The sequence below is a fragment of the Nannospalax galili genome, unplaced genomic scaffold (genome assembly GCF_000622305.1).
Source record: "Nannospalax galili isolate Female #2095 unplaced genomic scaffold, S.galili_v1.0 scaffold1523, whole genome shotgun sequence".
Taxonomy (NCBI): Eukaryota; Metazoa; Chordata; class Mammalia; order Rodentia; family Spalacidae; genus Nannospalax; species Nannospalax galili.
Window position 1 is genome coordinate 192,429 of NW_008349186.1, and position 9,376 is coordinate 201,804.

Genomic DNA, 9,376 nt, shown 5'->3' on the forward strand with positions numbered 1-9,376 from the left:
ATTTTATAAGTGTTCTCCACACTGCTTTCCACTGTGGCTGTACCTGTTTGCAGTCCCACCAGCCTCATCAGTATTTTTTGACAGTTGTCTTCTTGATCTTCCCATTCTCACTGAGATGAGATCTTAAAATAGTTTAACTTATGCCTCTCTAACTATTACAGATACTGAACAGTTTTAAAGGTATTTCTTAGTCATTTTTATTTCTTCGAAAACTCTTCAGATTTGTAGCCCGTTTTTTAGTTGAATTGTTCATTTTCTTGATTCTTTGTATTTTCTTTTAGTTCTCTTTATATTTTGGAAACTAATCCTCTATCAGATGTGTAGCTGGTGAAGTTTCTTTCCCATCCTGTGGGCTCCTCTTTCAATTGTTTCCTTTACTGTACAGACTTTTAGCTTTAATGAGGTCCCATTTGTTGGTTGTTGGCCTTATTTCCTGAGTGAGTAAAGTCTGATTTAGAAAGTGCTTTCCTTCACCAAATCTTATAGGTACTGCGTGTTTTTGCTTGTAGCAGTTTCCTTGTTTTGGGTTTCACATCGAGGTCTTTGATCCATTTAGAGTTGCTTTCTCTGCAGGGTGAAAGATAAGGATCTGATTTCCCTTCTCTATATGTGGACTTCCGGTTTTCCCAGCACCATCTTTTGAAGATGCTCTGTCCTCCAGTGTGTGTGTTGGCATTTTTGTTAACTATCAGGTGGTTGTAATTGGGTACATATGCAGTCCAGCTAACCTGACTCATGCATCTTCAGACAACAAGTACGCTGAAAGGCAGAGACCAGCACCTGAGGATGGTTTCTTAATCTCTAAATGCACACCATGGCTAGTGTCTACTCTCACACATACCCCAATGCATACATACATGCCCACATAATCATGCACATAAAAAGGCAATCTATTTGATTTATAAAATTTTATAATTTATTGTGTGGATTATTTCTCTCCCAGTATTCTCCCAGTATCATTTGTTCATTAGCTTTTTTACTAGCTATATATAAAATATTGAGAAAATGAATTTAAAAGCATGAGATAAATATGAAATGAACATTATTATAAAATAATGTTTTGTTTTGTTTAGCTGGTGAGATGGCTCAGTGGGTAAAGGCAATGTTGTCAAGCCTGATGACCTAAGTGTGATCCCCTGGATTTGCATAATAGAAGGAGAGAACTGACTTTGACAGGTTTGGCTTTGACTACTTGCCACTGTGACACCTGTCCTTTCCAATGTCTCCAAGATTGTTTGTCCTGGGGCAGACTGGCCCCTAACTCTGTAATGGAGAACAGGGATCAGCATACAGCTAAGGTTATTGAAAACATTGTGGCTCTGAGAACAGCTAGTGGAGAAAAAAGTGACCAACACAGAGATTGCTGTTGTAACTGTGCTATTAAAATGCCTGTGGTGGAAGAGCTGGAGAGATGGCTCAGTGGTTACGAGCGCTGGCTGCTCTCACAGAAGACCCCTGTTTGGTTCCCAGCACCATCTGTAACTCTGGTTCCAGAGGCTCCAACACTTCTTTTGGCCTCTTCACATACTGTATGCATGGTGCACTTACACTACACACAGGCAAAACATTCATACATCTAAAATAAAAATAAAGCAAGAAAAAAAATGCCTGTGGTGGGAATCTGACAGACAGACATATTGAACAGATCAAGTCCTATTAATATCTAATCTCTTAAAAGGAAGGTATGAGAAAGTATCTGTCATTGAAATTCATCTCTGTGTGTACTGAAAACCTGGACTGGAGGCTGTTCCAGAGCTACATAGTGGGAAGGGAGTTCAATTCATTTGTGTTTATTTTACCTTTTTCTTTATTCTTTAGGAAATTTGAAGTACTGCCTTGTGATTCTTAATCAGCCTTTGGACAAATGTTTTCGTCATCTTTGGAAAAAGGGTAATGTTAATTGGCATTTCATTTTATTTCTTTAGGGCCTAATAACATGACTGTCAGGTACCCTGTAACCCAACTAAAACATGAAAAATTGGAAGGTTAGGTGATTCAGTTACTTAATTTTAAGAAGAATTTCTTATTGCATCTCTCTTACCCTGCTAATATATGTGATCTCTGTAGCTTGAACCTTTACTTGCAGAACATTATATTTCAGCAGTAGATGTGAGTATTAACGCCTATATTTGTTCAGGTGAAAATGCTTCCAGCACAATGGTAGCAGAAAGCCCACTCTATGCTTATTTGTATTAGCTTCAGTAAGTCAACCTATGTCTGCTGGATGGTCCAGTTTGCAAAATGGAAAAACAGAGGGCATGCTACCTTTTAGAATCAATGTTATTGCAGAAAAAATAGTTACAAATAGGATTATTTTACAGAATGAATGCTTGTAAGAGGTTCATATACAGAATAGACCTTATTGAGTGCTGGGAATAACTGTGTGTGTCACTACACATAGCAACAACTTGGTTCTTGACATAGATGAATATTTCAGTTGTTCTTGACCTTATCATTGAAGAACTCTTTAATAAGAAGAACTGTTTTAATCTCACCACTGAGATTCCATGTCACAGAACACAAGGCTTATAGTTAATAAGCTCATACCTGTAGATGTGACTTTTATTACAAATATTAGAAACAGAGTCAGACATGCTGGTCTCCCGCTCTGATTTCATCTCCTGAGAAAGTGAGACAGGAGCACTGATGCTGATTGGCGAGGGTGTAGAGCAAAATTTTGTCTTAAAATCCAAACAAAAATAGACAAAATGATTGAATAAGCGGAAATGTTGGGTTTTGAGAACAACATGTTAAGAGGTCTTTTCTGATTTAGACACCAAAGGTCCACTTTTAACACATTATGAAGTAACTTTGTGTTCTTAACTAGCCAAAATGTCTAATTTCATTGGGTTTTTCCAGTGAATTGGTTTCATGCCTGTCATAAACTAATCACATGATGTCAATAAAAAAATGAAAATTGTAATATGTTAATAGATAGCACTAAAAGTTTTGCAAATACATTTTATTGTATCAAGATGATTACTTAAACCTCATCTAAAATACCCTTTATGTTATTGAAATATTAAGCTCTTTTATACATACTTAGAGGATAAATTTTGGCTTTCTGGAATTAACCATTTAAGGCTCAGGTATTAGTACATTTGAGAGCAAAGGCAGACCGAGGTTAACCCAAATTCAAGATGAACTTGTTTGTAGGCTTCCCTTTTGTGCTGTTTTTCTTCCAGGTAAAGGCAGTACAGTGGGGAGACTTTGAACTTGAATTGTTTATTGTAATGCGAGGGGCTTAGAGAAATGTGTAGCATGGCATGGGGCATGCAGAAGAGGATGTACTGTACATGCTGGGGTGTCAGCTAGTAAGTCAAGGCTCAAGGTCCTTGTCTGTGCTACTGTAGGTCCCAAATACCCATCATGTTCTCTAAGGTCTGAGAGTGTGAAACCTTGTAAGGAGAGATCTAGTAGTAAAAGTTGGGCTATTAAAGATAGAAGAATTTAAAAACTATTGCATTGCATAAATCTTATATTGAGTATTTGACTCATGCACGAAACTTTCATTATTTTCTAAAATTCATTTTAGAAAAAAGAGTATTTTGAAGGTTTATTTTTTCAGTTACTCTTACATTTAGTTGATATTTGTGAAATTTAGTTTAGATGCCTAAGGAAGAGTTCAAAGATGCAGAAAAATTTTAGACTTTTAAAAATGCTTTTTCCATTTTATACCTCATGAAATGTTGATAATTTTCTTAGACAGAAATACCTACTCTTCCCACTGTTTTGTAGGCTTTTTTGAATCTGACAATTATGAAATAGTATTTAGGTAGATAAGTAGTCAGAATCTATAGTTATATCTAACTTATTTTGTATAGATATCAGGTTATTAGGATTAAAGTTTGGATCCTGCTAGCAAATACCTTCCTTGAACTTTCTGAGTCAGACCAAATTTCTGTACCATTTTATGCACACACACACACACACACACACACACACACACACACACACACACACACACATGCACACACACAGAGCTTTTAGTCATTATTCTCCATTTTTCTGTTTTGAATAATAATTTTTGAAGTTTTTCCAGGTATATATTATTGTTTACATGCTTAAAAAGTCTTATTCATCAAAATGACTTTCCTACTTTATTTTTGAGATGTAACTGATCAGTGTTTCTTCAAGATTTAGGAAAGCACACTCATTCCTGGAGATTCCTTTCTCCCTACACGCTGTCCTTAGTAACGATGCTGATGCTGTATTTCCAGACGACTTTCTGACCTGGCACATTTACAGCCAGTTTCTTTCACTCCACGTCTCCTCCTCACCTACTTCACTTTAACCCTTTTGAACATCTTTCTTGCTCTCTGCTTCTAGTGCTCTTTAAAAAATATTTATTTATTTTTATGTGCATGAGTGTTTTGCCTGCATGTATGTATGTGCACCCATGCTGTACAGTGCCTGCAGAGGTCAGAAGGTCCCTTGGAATTGGAATTACTGATGGTTGTGAGCCATCATGTGGGTGCTAGGGACTGAACCTGGGTTCTCTGTAAGAGCAGCCAGTGCCCTTAACTGCTGAGCCGTCTGCCCAGCTTCCGTGTGCTCTTTTTGTCATTGTTGACAACATGGCTCTCCTTTCGACTCTTTGTTTTCAAGTCTCATGTTTGCTTGTGAGTTCAATGCTTGGCATTAGAACAAAATTAATTAGATGTGAAAGTTGTACTAAAGGGGACTGTGGCAACATAATTTGTTACCTGTGAGACTCTGGTGAGACCTGCCTTACCATGTCTGTTTTATGGTTTCCAACAGAGTGGCCCTTAGATCTCTTTAAACTGCATCCCTTTGCTAAGGCATGTGATGCGCATTCTTCACATGCCTAAATTCTGTCAGATAACACTTTTACTCTCTAGAACACTGATGCTTTGTGCCTCATAGTATTTGATTCTGCAGAAATGACAGAAGATTGATGGGAACAGAGTCGATCCTGGCACAGTTTATAGATTTTTATTGCTGTTTATTTTATTTTATTTTTTAAGAGAGGGTCTCACTGTGTAACCCTGGCTGGCCTGTAACTTGCTATGGTAGTCAAAGCTGGCCTCAAAATCAGAAGTCAGCCTGCCTTAGCCTCCTAAGTACTGTGTGAAGGTATGTGCCACCATGATCGTCCAAAATGTAAGTCATTCTTAATGTCACTATCTCTACACTCTGCCCTGCAGCAGGTGTTACCTTAATTTTATGAAGACAGTCTTTTTGGTTTTTTTTCACACAATTTTAAAGTTGTTTGAGAATCTTGTTCTTGAGTGCTATATTTACATCACTGCTACTTCTTCTCTTCCTCCAACTCCTCCTGTTCCCCACCCCATTTCAATTCCCTGGCTTCTTAATTGTTATTATTGCATATTTATACACATGTGCATATGTAAACAAACTACAGAGTCCATTTAGTGATTCTCTCATGTATATGCGTTTATGGCTGACCACTGGGATTGGATAGCCTATCATGGAGCTTGTCCCTGGGAAAAACTGACACCGCCTCCCTACCCCCCGCCCCTGGTCGCCTGTACCTCTTCTAGAGGTTGGACGTTTTGATAGTCTCCTCATCCATGTTGGCAGGCCAACTGGTGTTGTCATAATGCAGGTCTTGTTTAGGAAATCAGATTGTTGAGATTTCCTGTGTAGCCTCCTGTCATATCTAGAAGACACTATCTAACTTCACTTGTCCTGGTCCTCTGGCTCTTAAGTCTTCCCACTCCCTCTTCCGTGATGTTTCCTGAGCCTTAGACACAGTAGTTGCTTTTAGATGTATCCGTTGGGTCAGCTCTTCTCTGGTTTGACCAGTTGTTGATTGCTGTAATAGTCTCCATTTGCTGCATGAGGAAGCTTCTTTGATGAGGGGTGTTACACTCACCTGGTTGGTGTGGGCTCTCCGCTCCACACCTGAGATGCACCTAGGTGCTGTATTGTTGCGTGACTGGATAGTAACTGTACTATTCTATGGTTTTCTTCTGTGATTGTCTTCATTTCATTTTGCCTGTTCTAACAGCACATTCCCCTCCCCTCTAACTTTGGTATCATAGTGAAAGTGAGAGAAACATTTCTCCAAAATAATCTAAGACCTGTTCATTACTTATTTCCTTCCTTTAAGACATTAATAACTGCAGTGTGTTGCTTTAACTTATGGAATGGATTTTTTATTTAGATCTTTACAAGTTTGCAGGGTCCTTGTTCATATTGTCTACTGTATTATTATTTGGAATGCTTAAGCTCTTTGCCAAAGATATAGTGGATTATGATGGTGTTATTGGTTTCTGTGAGTGTTTGTGGTGTGCTTAAGTGTATATGCTCCAAGGGGCACATGTAGAAGCCAAAGGAGGGTGTTGGGTGTCCTGCTCTAGTGTCTTGAGGTAGAGCCCTGCACTGCAGGCCCCTATAATCCTATTGTCTCTATCCCTGCTACTGCACTGGGCTTGGAGGCATGCATGTGGCTATGTCTGACTCCTTACATGGGTGTTTAGGGATTTGAACTCAAGTACCCATACTTACACAGCAAATAATTTTGCCCACTAAGTGATCTCCCCAGCTCCTATGATGATCTTTTTAATTACTTAACACATGTTGATGGTATTAGAGACAAAGATTTGGAAGGTGTATATTTTTTTCTCCATGAGTGGTTAGACTATTTATCCAACTCTACAGACTTAGGTAACTAATGTTTCTAAATGAAAACAAATATTGGTCAGCGTGCCAAAACAACAACAGAAACAGAATTCCCACAGCTCTGATCTCAAAAAAAACTGAATTTCTCTTTACTTTTTCAGATAAGCATAATATAATAGCAGATAAGGTGAAGGTATAAATTTCATGAGATTTAAGATCAATAGCACTTCAAAGATAGATCGTTAAGTACCAACCACAGTTTAAGTGAGCACTGATGTGGACAACGGATGATAGAGGTACTCTTCCCTACATGTTTTGTCTGCCACACAAAGTAGTGCTTTTTAACTGTGTATCCTACCTTCTCCCATCCCCCAAGCACACTCAAGCTCTGCTTTGGAACTGTGCTTGAAGAACAGTGATAGATGATTTTAATTAAACACTATTGAAGTTTAATAGAATTCTTTCAGTGGCTAACTTTCAAAATTGGATTGAGATTTGGTTGTTTTCAAATTGCCATCTACTCTTCGTGGCCTGAAGTATAATTTACTAGACGTTCTGTACATGCTTGAAGCCCTCTTGTGTTTCTCTGAAAATGAGAATGTTTATGGACTTACCTTCTTTGTGATTCACAGAGTCTCACTCTTCAGAAACGACCTGAACTTGCCACTTCCTCTCTTTTCTTCAACCTCATTGACAGGATGAATGATTGTCTGGTTTTCCTCACGTTATTGTCATAGTCTCACTCCTCCTTCCTCCCACCACCCATCCCATCCAGATATTAATTCTGTGCTGTTCTTCTCTGCTCTCTGACTTGTTTGACACCCTCTGGTTGTCATTTTCAGCACAGGTGCATCTCGAGAACCCTTTGCCTGTCTTATGAGTCTCCTTTTCCAGGAGCTTTGCCTAGAGGTAGAAGTCCAGAGTCATGAGGCTATAGAGTGCTTTATTTTATTTATTATTTTTTATTTTATGTGTATGTGTGTATTGCCTGCATGTAGGTAAGTGTACCTGTGTTGTGCAATGCCTGTGGAGGTCAGAAGAGGCTATCGGATCCCCTGGAACTGGGGTTATGGACAGTTCTTAGCTGCCATGTGGATGCTGGGATTCGAACCCGGGTCTTCTCCAAGAATAGTGTTCTTAACCACTGAGCCATCTCTCCAGCCCCAGCTGTAGAGTGCTTTAAAACTGACTTCTGCCTTTCTTTGTCTTCTTCATTCTCACGTCTACACAGCTAGATACCCAGCTCCCCGAAGGCCTGGTCTTTGATTTCTTTATGCAGCACCTTGGATGTGGTGGTCATTCCAAGAATTCCTTGTTGCTCACCCCTTCTGTTTATGCATCCGTGCCTTCCTATGTGCTGTCTGTCTGTCTGTCTGTTTCTCTGGCTGTGCCAGTTCTTCTTTTTGTACCTTTGTATGTCTCACTATTCATGAAATGAAAGTGATTAGTTAATACAGTGGTGTGGTGTCCAGAATCATTAATGTTTTCGTTTAACTACTTTTGCCAGATACTATTTACACTTCGTCTAACTGCCACCAGTCATTTTCCATACCATAGCTCTGTAGTATTATAGTACCTTTCCCAGTCCAGTAAAACTTAAACCACATAAACAGTAAATTACCATAGGGTATTGTCGAGTATCTTAGTAGATGCTAAGAATTATATAATAAATTCAAAGCTGTGTTTTGGGGGGAACATCCAAAAGAGTGTTAGGAGAGAACTGACTCCACAAAGCTATCCTCTGACCCCCACATGTGTGCTGTGGCATGTATTCCCCTGTCTCATACACACAAATACAGGCACACAATAGTAATAAATAAAAATTTAAATGGAAAATATATTTTAAAAGTTTTTCAGAGAGTACTACTAAGAATGTAGGAAGACAACCAGTCGGTAGCAGGAATTATTTGCTAATTTTATATCTAGAGCATACGAATAACTCTTGCAATTGAACATTCAAAAGAATGCAAGAGAGTAATCTAATTAAAGAACAAATGAAGGATCTGAATAAATGTCTGTCTAATGGAAATGTGCAAATGAACCATGTGTACATGTCAATGAACATGTGTACCATTATTAGACATGAGGTACAGGAAAGTCTGAATCACAGTGAGGTAGTACTTCATACCCTCTGAGCTGCCTAGAGTCAAATTCTGTAAAGAATGCAAGTTGGGGAGGTGGAAAAATGAAACCTTGGATACCCTGCTGACAAGAATGTTAGTGGCAAAGGAACTGTTTCTTGGAAACTGCCTGAAAGTTCCTCAAATAGTTAAAGAGTTACCACTTGACCTGTTCCTAGTCCTCAATCGATGTACAAAAGGAATTAGAATATATGTTCACACCAATATTCATAGCAGTGCTACAGCAGAAAATCTAGAAAATCGCTCAGTGATAGAAAATGACACACTAAAATGTCACAAAGTTTCCTGTGGTCATCCACCCTCTGGTTCTTACAATCTCTGTCTCTTCTTTTGCAGTGATCCCTGAGCCTTGGGAAGCAGAGGTTTGAAATAGGTGTCCTATTCCGGGTTAAACACTTGGTGGCCTCTTGTTCTCTGCACATTGGCCAGTTGTAGATCTCTATGTTAATCACCATCTGCGCATAAGGAAATTTCTCTGGGGAGAGTTGAGAGATGTGTGTGGAGGTCGCATTGAAGATGTGTCACTTAGGGTGAAGCTTCTCACAAACACTCTGCATCGGACCAGTTCTGTAACTCTGTAATAGTCTCCATTTCTTGCAAAAAGAAGCTCCTTTGGTGAGGGTGAA

General features: G+C 38.9%; 1 long non-coding RNA gene across 1 annotated transcript; it reads left to right on the top strand.

Moving 5' to 3' along the window:
* The first annotated feature begins 1,093 nt into the window (after nt 1–1,093).
* Nucleotides 1,094–9,125, top strand: LOC115072603. The gene is made up of 3 exons (XR_003851646.1): nt 1,094–1,176; nt 1,819–1,890; nt 9,087–9,125. It is a non-coding gene; the product is annotated as an uncharacterized LOC115072603 (long non-coding RNA).
* Nucleotides 9,126–9,376: the final 251 nt, after the last annotated feature.